The following is a 10,074-nucleotide window of genomic DNA, read 5'->3' as shown; positions in this document are numbered from 1 at the left end:
TTTTTTCAAAGAAGTTTGTCGACATAGCTGAATTGAAAGGCATTTTATATCTTAGACCGTATAACAACGGGTTTATAAATTTCAAAAGCTAAACAACTATTTTTTCAACAATGGAATAAATAACAATTTAAAGTTCATAAATTGTGTGTAAAGCATGGAAATGTTGTTAAAAATCAAATTAGATACTGCATGTACATTGACTTATTTGGGTTTGAGTTTTGTATACGGAAAAAACATAGCAGATAAATCGAGGTGAAATTGTAGTAAATAAACTCAGTCATAGAAGCCAGATGCGAGTTTTGTCTACAAAAGACTCATCAGTAACGCTCGACTCAATTGAGTTAAGAAGGTAAAAATTCAGAAGTTGAAGAGCATTGAGGAACAAAAAATCATAAAAGTTTTGCCAAATGCTGCCAAGGTAATCTATTCCTGAGGTAAAAAAGCCTAAGTATTTAAAAACAAACCAAAGTATTGTTACTATGTGTATGAACTTCATTGTTTGAGTATTTGTCCCATATGTGTTTGTCGCCATCGTATAAATCTTGGTTATTCAATACCGATATGTCGAATGGACTGTTTTTTTAAGTGAAAAAAAAACCAACCAACACGTTAACAATGAGCTCATGCGTTGAATGATAAACAATATTTCGAAATGTACATTATTTATTGTAATGTCATATCTTTAAGCATATATTGGTTTCGTATACTTCAATAACTAACACCCCGAGTTTCCTGAGAAAAAAGAAACAAGTACATTCATAATATATATTATATAATATAGAACATGGTGCTTTATCAATTTTATTATATTGTTAACAATAAATTTGATGCACGATAATATCTTTATGAGTTTTCGTACCGGAAATTTAAGCTTATCTTGGCTACACAGAAAAACAAGCAAGCATCTGATAAATTTAATCGTCCTCCTGGTATCTTTCGTCCCACTTTTATAACATGCATGCCATCGGATAAATTAAGTTCATGTATCAAAATCATACAAAATACCAAAAGTATAAGGGAAAGGAACAATGAACATACAAAAGGTGATAAATTGATCCTAGAGGTATGATTCTGTTAAAAATCAGAAAACGTCTTTAAATCTACTAATAAATATTTTTCAGACATTTTAAAAGGTTTCCAATGCTTTTTCTTTGTTGTTAAATTGAACCCCAAGAAAGTATCATGCACATTGCTAACAATTCTTAGGCGTTAACAATCGAATCTATTGTGTGTTGTCTGTATGAATTATTGTTATGTCTACTGTGTTGCTTAGTTTCGATACGTGTACGTGGAACCTTGATTTTCGACAATCTTAGTACATGTTAAATTAACGTAAACTGGACCAACAGAGGTGATAGAGGTTATTATTGTTTATTGGCAAATAACATTAAAGGATTAAGAAAAGGAAACAAAATGGATTTATTGTGTTTTTAAAAGATATGAACATAAAAAGTACCAAATAATTATCAAAGGTACCAGGATACCAACATGACAATGTACTTTTAAAAATATCATTTCATTGACACTACGGAAATTAGCTAAGAGCAAATATAATTCTTACGTCGAACATATGCAAGTACTATTCCACAATTTTTATGGATTGAAGAAATCCTGCATGTTCGTGTATATTTCATTTTAGACAAAATCTGCATACAACCCTATAGAGAATTTGCAGTTCGTTACCAGAACGTAAATTCTTGGTTCATCTCAACCCACGAAATGTACTAAAATTGGTTTACAACGAATAATAATGAATTCATAGTATTGCTTTTGCGATATTTTTTTTTTCAACTTTAACACGTATCTTATCAACCATGTTACAACTTCTCAACCATTTTGATGTATGTAACAGAATAATCACATTAACGACTAGATAATACAAGCTATATATACGTACTAGGAAGACAACAGAACTCTGCGTAATGACAGTCGGCATGTTGTCTGTAATCTTTATAGAATCCAAATGCAATCGGACAAAATTTACGTCCACATATACCTCCATGGTCTCCACAAAAGCATGCAGAACCTATAACGCTAACAATGTTCAGTGAAATACGATGACATTGAAGAAATTAAAACTCCTTTACAGATATAGAAACATTAGAATTTGAAGTGACATCTCTTTTGTGTATTAATATGGGGACGAAGTCCCCTATAACAGTAGAAAATTCAATAAAATAAAACAAAAAAACAAAAAAAAAAACGAGAAAATTTCCCGAATTTTTCATTGTACTAATGAACTCAAAATCGTTCATTTTTTTTTTTTTGTCGCGGTTTTGAATTTCCGGATCTGCGCAGAAATCTACTTCCGTTTCCGGTCTTGTTTACATGAGACTTTGAATAAAATGTATATTTATCAGTCTAAGAAAGGAACTAATACTAATTCATTTTAAAAAAATGTTTGTTATAAAAAAAAAAACGTTACCTGATGACAGCGTTTCTTTGTTTATATTGAATATGACGTCATAACTTAAATAACGTCACAACTAAAATCCCTAACAACAGAACCAAAATCGGAAACGTTACGGTATTTCCGTTTCTCTTTTAACATTGTTGATTTAAAAAAAAATAATAGACTTCGTCCCCATTCACAGGTAATGCCTGCCTCATATTATGTTTTTCATCAATTTACAAAATACGTAATATTGTTTGTATGAATTGTCAAATCAGTGTCGCTAAATGTCTAGATGTAGGTTTACACAGTTGTGTCTGCTGGATCCGAACTATTGCCACATACACTTATAATGTCTGTTTGTGTTGCTCATTCAGTTTTGTCAAAACAACGGTCATATAAACAACTAACTGTGCCATGTCTTCTTTGGCTTTGTATTACAAATTCAAGAAGTATCTTCAATTAAAGAGTACAAGAACACACCGGCGAAATCGCGGGAATTTAGAGCTTGGTTGAAAGTATGTATACTGTTGTAAGGAAAATTTTTGTAAAAAGAGTTCATGTCTGGAGAATTTCAGATAAGGTATCAAAATTCATAGGCACTTGGAAACAGTTTCAGCACTCTCCCTTGTTTCCACTTGTTTTTCTGTTAAATTCCATTATTTTCGCGTTTCTGTATACTATGAACATACGTATCCTATAAATAAAGTGCATTTGCTATTAACTATCAATTTCAAGTTTCTTCTCATAGGCGATCACTGCTATATTATAGAGAGAGTCTCTGTCAACCCGATAATTATTGTGCTGTCCCCGAGTACTCTTATCTATACTATTAAACGAGAAGACCTCATTTTGTGTGTCGCTTCTCTTCTTTCCACAATACATTAATCAACACGCCTCTGTGTCCTGTAGATACAGTGCATAGTCGCATTTGTCATCCATTCATATGATTATTCAGATTAAGTTATTTTGGGAGAAAAACGAGAAAAAGGGCATCCGAATATTGTCCCGTAATTGGACGAAATTTTAAGTCAGATTATACTTCCGGTTTACGTTTTTCTGTATACTTTGAACATACATATCCTACGAATAAAGTGTATTTTCAGAATTCTATCTGCTATCATTTTCAAGTTTACTATATCCACGGTGGTCACAGAGTTTATAAAATAGAGAGGGTCTGTATACTATATCCTAAACTATTATGTATTTAGCAAGGCTTTTCACCTCAAATTTGAATCCCTTATTACATGAATCTTTTCAATTAACTAAAACTTTTCATTCCAGTGGCTCCTATTCATGGTTCACTTTTGCAAAAGATATTCTTTCTGAATCTAACATTGATATAGATAGACTAAAAACCTGTGATAATTTAAAACAATTAAAAATATTAAAAGCTATATGAAAAGCGACACACAAAATGAGGTGTTGATTAATGTATTGTTGAAAGAAGAGAAGCGACACACAAAATGAGGTCTTTTCGTTTAATAGTATAGATAAAATTTCGTCCAATGACGGGACAATATCCGGATGCCTTTTTTCTCGTTTTTCTCCCAAAATAACTCAATCTGAATAATCATATGAATGGATGACCAATGCGACTATGCACTGTACCTACATGTATAGGACACAGAGGCGTGTTGATTAATGTATTGTGGAAAGAAGAGAAGCGACACACAAAATGAGGTCTTCTCGTTTAATAGTATAGATATAAGATAAACTGAGGACTCTTAATCTTGTTCTTTTTTTTTAATTTCTATTTTACATGTTCTAATTACATATTTGATAGAATCATATTCAAAACAGTGTGGCTGTGGCCATTGATTGACGACCTAAATTATCCCATTGACTGGGACATATTAGGTGAACGTGTGTCTGTAACGACCACTGCTCACTATTTACTTATTGTAGAATTTAAACTGTGGGGTAACCAAAGGTTCTTAACGCCTTTAATAATAAAAAAAATCGAAAAATTAATCAGGAATAATCTTTACGTTTTGATTTATATTATTGATATAAATAATAACATCGTGTTATTCCTGATTAATTTTTCGAATAACTTCATTTAGGTGTTGAGAACCTTTGGTGACCCCACAGTTTAAGTTTCTTTAACAAGTACTTACATAGTGAGCAGTGGTCGTTACAGACAAACGTTCACATAATTTAGGTCGTCAATCAATGGCCACAGCTACACTGTTTTGAATATGATTCTATAACATGTATATCACTATGATATGAATATAATATCTTTTTTAAATGACCATGCAATTTTTTTTTTATCTTTTATAAATGAACATGCATTTTTTTAATAATTGTAACTCACATGTTCCACATAATACCATTAATAGACCAACAACAAATAGTATATGTCCTTGCTTCATGATCAGTTGATTAAGTCCTATAAATATAAAATATTTCTTTATTTTCACTATTTTTGTTTCAACTCTGTATGTCTTTTTTTCATATTGGTATATGGTAAGTTTTAAATTCGAAAGTTGAATAAATTACGTCGGGCTTAATGTTTAAATCAGGTGGCATGTACTTAAATCGTGTTTTTTATTCCTGATTAGTCGTATCAATCGTCAAAGGCAAAGCCAGCTGTCAAAACGATTGTCAAAAAGGTAAACGAATACTGTTGGGAATGTTTTTAGTCAAGTTTTCTCCCTTCTGATTTTGCTCATTTCCACCCATTTCAGTCTGTTTTTGCAGGATTTGTGGATAAAGTGGCATCTAAGCTAACGAGAAACATTGATGATGTAAATTTGCCTGCCATGACGACTTGGAAAACAAACTGGCGTTGTAGCCGTTATAATGTGTTGCAAATGCATTTGCCTAATTTGATTGAAATGACGTAACGTTAAACAACAGGTTGACCGTGTACATAAGTGGTCACTTACGAGTTATGACTAACTACTCTGCAGTTTCAGGGATTGAAAAGTAATTTTATAGCTCGAAATTGTTCTAAACAATACGTGCACTTAATTCTGTCTGTAAATGTCTAAGGACTTTAATTTTTATTTCTCAGTCGTGAAAAATAGAAAAAAAAACAACTTTTTACTGATTAAAACTTGGCAATGGATTCAAGGACATGTTTAACAAAGACAAAATGAACAACAAAATTATGTTTGCGATTCTAATTTCGCGTCAGGAAATTAGTGTGACGTAAAAATTCCCCATATGTTTGATTGTCTTAGGAAATTCAGGTATTGATTTACGAGGATTACGAGAAGCATGATAAGCAATGAAATGAATACAAGTCATGATTGGATGAGGAAAAAAAAGTGTTGCATTTCTTAAGTTCGTCAGTATACAACCAACAGAGAAAAACATGATTGATTTTTATACGACGGTCAAAATTTTGACGGGACGTATTATGGTATACAAATATCCTGCGTCCGTCTGTCCGTCCGTCTGTCTGTCCGGCGTAAACATGTCGCACCGTAACTTGAGAACGACTTTTCCAAATTTCATGAAACTTAATACAGTTGTTTCTTATGATGGTCAAATGATCTGTATACTTTTTGGTATAATTGAAACTTTTTGAGTTACTGCACTTTGTAACTAAAACAGGGGTGTGGTTTTTTTTCCCATGTCGCACTGTATCTCAAAAACGATTTTTGATTATTGCTGAAAACTTTACACACTTCTTAGTTATATTAATCTTAAGATCTGTATACTTTTTGGTGATGATTCAAAATTTCATTTTTGAGTTGTTGAGTATTTTGTAAAAAAGGTGGAGGTTTTTTTTTACATGTCGCGCCGTATCTCAAAAATGATTTATGGTTATTGCTTAAAACTTTACACACTTCTTTGTTATATCAATCTTAAGATCTGTATACTTTTTGGTGATGATTCAAAAGTTTATTTTTGAGTTATTGAGTATTTTGTAAAAAAGGGGGAGGTTTTTTTTTACATATTGTGTCGTATCTCAAAAACAATTTATGATTATTGCTTAAAACTTTACACACTTCTTTGTTATATTAATCTAAAGATCTGCATACTTTTTGGTTTTGAATCAAAATTTTATTTTAGTGATATTTAGTTTTTTGTAACAAAAAAAAAATTAGGGAGGTTTCACATGTCCCGCTGTATCTCAAAAACAATATATGGTTTATTGGTTATTGCTTAAAACTTTCTCAGAAACTATTTATGCTTATTGTATTAAACTTTCACACCAGACGTCGGGCGTATCATGCGCTCATGGCGCAGCTGTTTATTTTGTTTTCTAGATTCACAGTTTTGAAGCTACTCAAAATTTGATTTGCAAATTTCACAGGAATTGTTGAACAGACCATTTTTTTTCGATACAGTTTTTTGTTTGTTTCAAATATAACATACATTACATTAGCTGATATTATTGGCAATATGAAATTAACTGTACCAACAGGCTGTATACACAATGAAATCGGTATGCCATGTTTGATATATAACGACTAGATAAAAGGCGCTGTAAGAGCACTCTTATAAATTAAGGCACAAACCAAGTATTTTAGTGTGCAAACATTGCTAACATAATAAATGTTAAACGTTTATATAAAAGAATTTCAATTTATCAATAAAAAATCACCCTTTAGACGTACTGAAATTTCCAGCGCACTCAGTCAGAACCTAACCCCAGACCTATAATCACGATAGTCATCAGTCTTAACCAGAGCCAAACGAACACACTCTTTAAGTATTGAATTAAAAATGATACTTATATTGACAACGATATGTAAACCGAAAAAACAAGAGGGGCGAAAGATACCAGAGGAACAGTCAAACTCATAAATCGAAAATAAGCTGACAATGCCATGGCTAAAAATAAAAAAGACAAACAATAGTACACATGACACAACATAGAAAACTAAAGAATAAGCAACGAGAACGCCACCAAAAACTGAGGGTGATCTCAGGTATTCCGGGAGGGTAAGCAGATCTTGCTCCACATGTGGCACCCGTCGTGTTGCTCATGTTATAACAAATCCGATCTATATCCTAATTCGGTAGGTCACATTCATGAAAGTGGAAGGGATTGTAGTAGTTACGACGTAAGAAACATAAACGATACCATCTGTGATAAGCGTTGATTCTCGAAAAATGTATATAAAAAAAAAGAAACTCAAATTTGTATCAATTTATCAAACTTATTACACAAAGATTTCGTTGCTAACATTAGATTAAACATGTTAAACGTTTTATTACAATACAATATAAAAAAGAAGATGTGGTATGATTAACTTTAGATTTGATTCTTACCTTTTCTTTTGTATATCTTGTAGATAATTTGCAAACAATCACATTTATATAATATAGAATTTTTATACTTTTTTAGCAATCAATCCAATCCAAGTGTTATTGCGGTCAGATAAATCATTTTTATACATGCCTCGAAGACAAAAACAGAACGTATGTCCCTAAGGAGGACATACGTTATGCTTAAAGTAATGGATTGGCTGCTCTTTGTTTTCAAAGAAGTTTAATGTATTAGGACATCACAATAAAAACCTTTCCTTTGAATCTATTATTAACGAAAATAAAATTTTCATGTTTTGTTAAAATAATTTCCAACGAGTCTAATAATTCCATATGAATCGGAAAAATTGTCTTTTTTTTTTTGGTCAATAGGAAAACTACTTTGGCGTAGCGCATTCAAAAACTACTATGTACTATCAGCACAAGGGTATCTAATCCATTCAATAAAAACGAAAGGTTGTGGATGATTTTTCCTCTTTGCATGACACATATGTCGTTGGTCCAGCTAATAAAGCCTTAAATAGTATTGTCTTCGCGTATGAACACCGTTATTTGCAATGTCCTACAAAAGAGCTTGGAATAAACAGCACTACTGGAAATCCTATACATTCTCTAACACCATTTACTAAGGATGAAATTCTACAATTCACAAATCTGTCCTTTCTTTTTTGTAATAACATGCAAAGAAACGGAAGAAAAACTAGTGTCACTGAACTTTGAACTAGCTGTAAGTAACTGCAAGTACTCTAAGATCTGTATTTAGTGTCATTTTGTTGTTGAGATGTACAAGTAGCCGGCCACGTCACTTTTATATTTGTAGTATTTGTGTCCATCTGATGAGTTAAGACTTTTCCAACTGATTTTTATAGTTTGTTCTGTTGTTGTACGGTTACAACACTGTCACATGTTAGGGGATGATTGGAATCAGGCTAAATTGTTTATCCCCGAAACATTCTGTATGTATGTGCCTATCCCAAGTCAGGAGTCTGTAATGCAGTGGTTGTCGTTTGTTTATGTGCATCATATTTGTTTTCGTTCATTTTGTGTACATAACTGAGGCCGTTAGTTTTCTCGTTTGAATCGTTTTACATTGCCATTTCGGGGCCTTTAATAGTTGACTATGCGGTATGGGCTTTTGCTCATTGTTGAAGGCCCTATGGTGACCTTTAATTGTTAATTTCGGTGTCATTTGGTCTCTTGTGGAGAGTTTTCTCATTGGCAATCATACCACATCTTCTTTTTAATATTGATACAAAACTTTTAAAAAAAACTCAGTTTTAAGAAAGATACATAGCTGGATCATCAAGATGTTTGCATGACTAAACATCTAAAAGAGGGGCAAAAAATACCAGGGGACATTCAAACTCATAGTTAGAAAATAAGCTGACAACGCTATGGCTAAAAACGAAAAAGACAAACAGACAAATAAGATATAACATAGAAGACTAAAGACTAAGCAACACGAACCCCACAAAAAACATGGGATGATCGCCGGAAGGACAGCTCAACAGTGCTAACTACTAGTCTATTTTATCTACAGTAACATATGGGTTTCAAAAATCTTGTAATGAGATATATTCTACAAATGGTGTTCATCAGATGTACATGTGGATTCTCAAACATTTTAAAGATGGACTGCTAAATCTTAAATCACAATCTCTGTAATTTTGCAGCAACATCAAGACCCTTGATTTGTTCTACGCTTTACACTACTATTCCCAATGCTCTATTGAAAGATCAACTCCACCATCTCATTAAACAGAGCTTTTTCTATATCTATTCGTAGATAAACATTTCTTGTTTAGGGTTATAATTCTCATTTTGAGAAGAACCACACTGATTCTATCAGAAAATTTAATTAAGAAATAATGCATGGGGGCTAGAATATATTACCCTGAGCGATAGAGAGGGGTAAAATATCGGCATAAAGGGATATATTCAAGCCCCCATGAATTATTTCGATTCAAATAGGACAAAAACAGCAATTCATTTGTATGGAAGCGCTCTAGGTGGAGGCAAATATTTGCCGTTCCCATAAATAAACGCACAATTGAATTGAGGCAAAAGAACGGATCAAACTGAATTTGTGACATGCTTAAACTGTTTACAATAACGAATTTAGATAGTTTTGGATGCATTCAAAATATGGTTTTACTTATATATCTTGTATGTATAAAAAAGTGGCTTGTAACACATTTAAGCATCGTTTGTTTATGTTTCCTCGTGATGATTTTCGGTTTCACAAGCGAGTATTTTCCCGAAAAATGCTTATATTCTTACGTCATCGTTCTATGGCGTCTGGTAGCTCATTGATAAAAAAAAAGCGGGAATACGATTGGAACAGCCTAAACAATATATTCATATTTTACCACGGGTTTGTACTCAAAGCGTTTGAAGAACGTAATGTTAGAATCGACAAAATATTCGTTGAGTTTGGAGGATTAATGTGT

General features: G+C 32.4%; 1 long non-coding RNA gene across 1 annotated transcript; it reads right to left on the bottom strand.

The window, feature by feature from the left end:
* Positions 1–645: 645 nt before the first annotated feature.
* On the bottom strand, positions 646–4,789 carry LOC143062322 (uncharacterized). Its single transcript, XR_012974686.1, has 3 exons — positions 4,713–4,789; positions 1,898–2,026; positions 646–732 (listed from the first exon to the last, which is right to left on the bottom strand). It is a non-coding gene; the product is annotated as an uncharacterized LOC143062322 (long non-coding RNA).
* Between the last annotated feature and the right edge of the window lie 5,285 nt (positions 4,790–10,074).

This window comes from Mytilus galloprovincialis, chromosome 2 (genome assembly GCF_965363235.1).
Source record: "Mytilus galloprovincialis chromosome 2, xbMytGall1.hap1.1, whole genome shotgun sequence".
In the NCBI taxonomy this organism is placed as follows: Eukaryota; Metazoa; Mollusca; class Bivalvia; order Mytilida; family Mytilidae; genus Mytilus; species Mytilus galloprovincialis.
The sequence above is the reverse complement of the archived record's forward strand: the minus strand, read 5'-3'. Positions and strand labels throughout refer to the sequence as shown.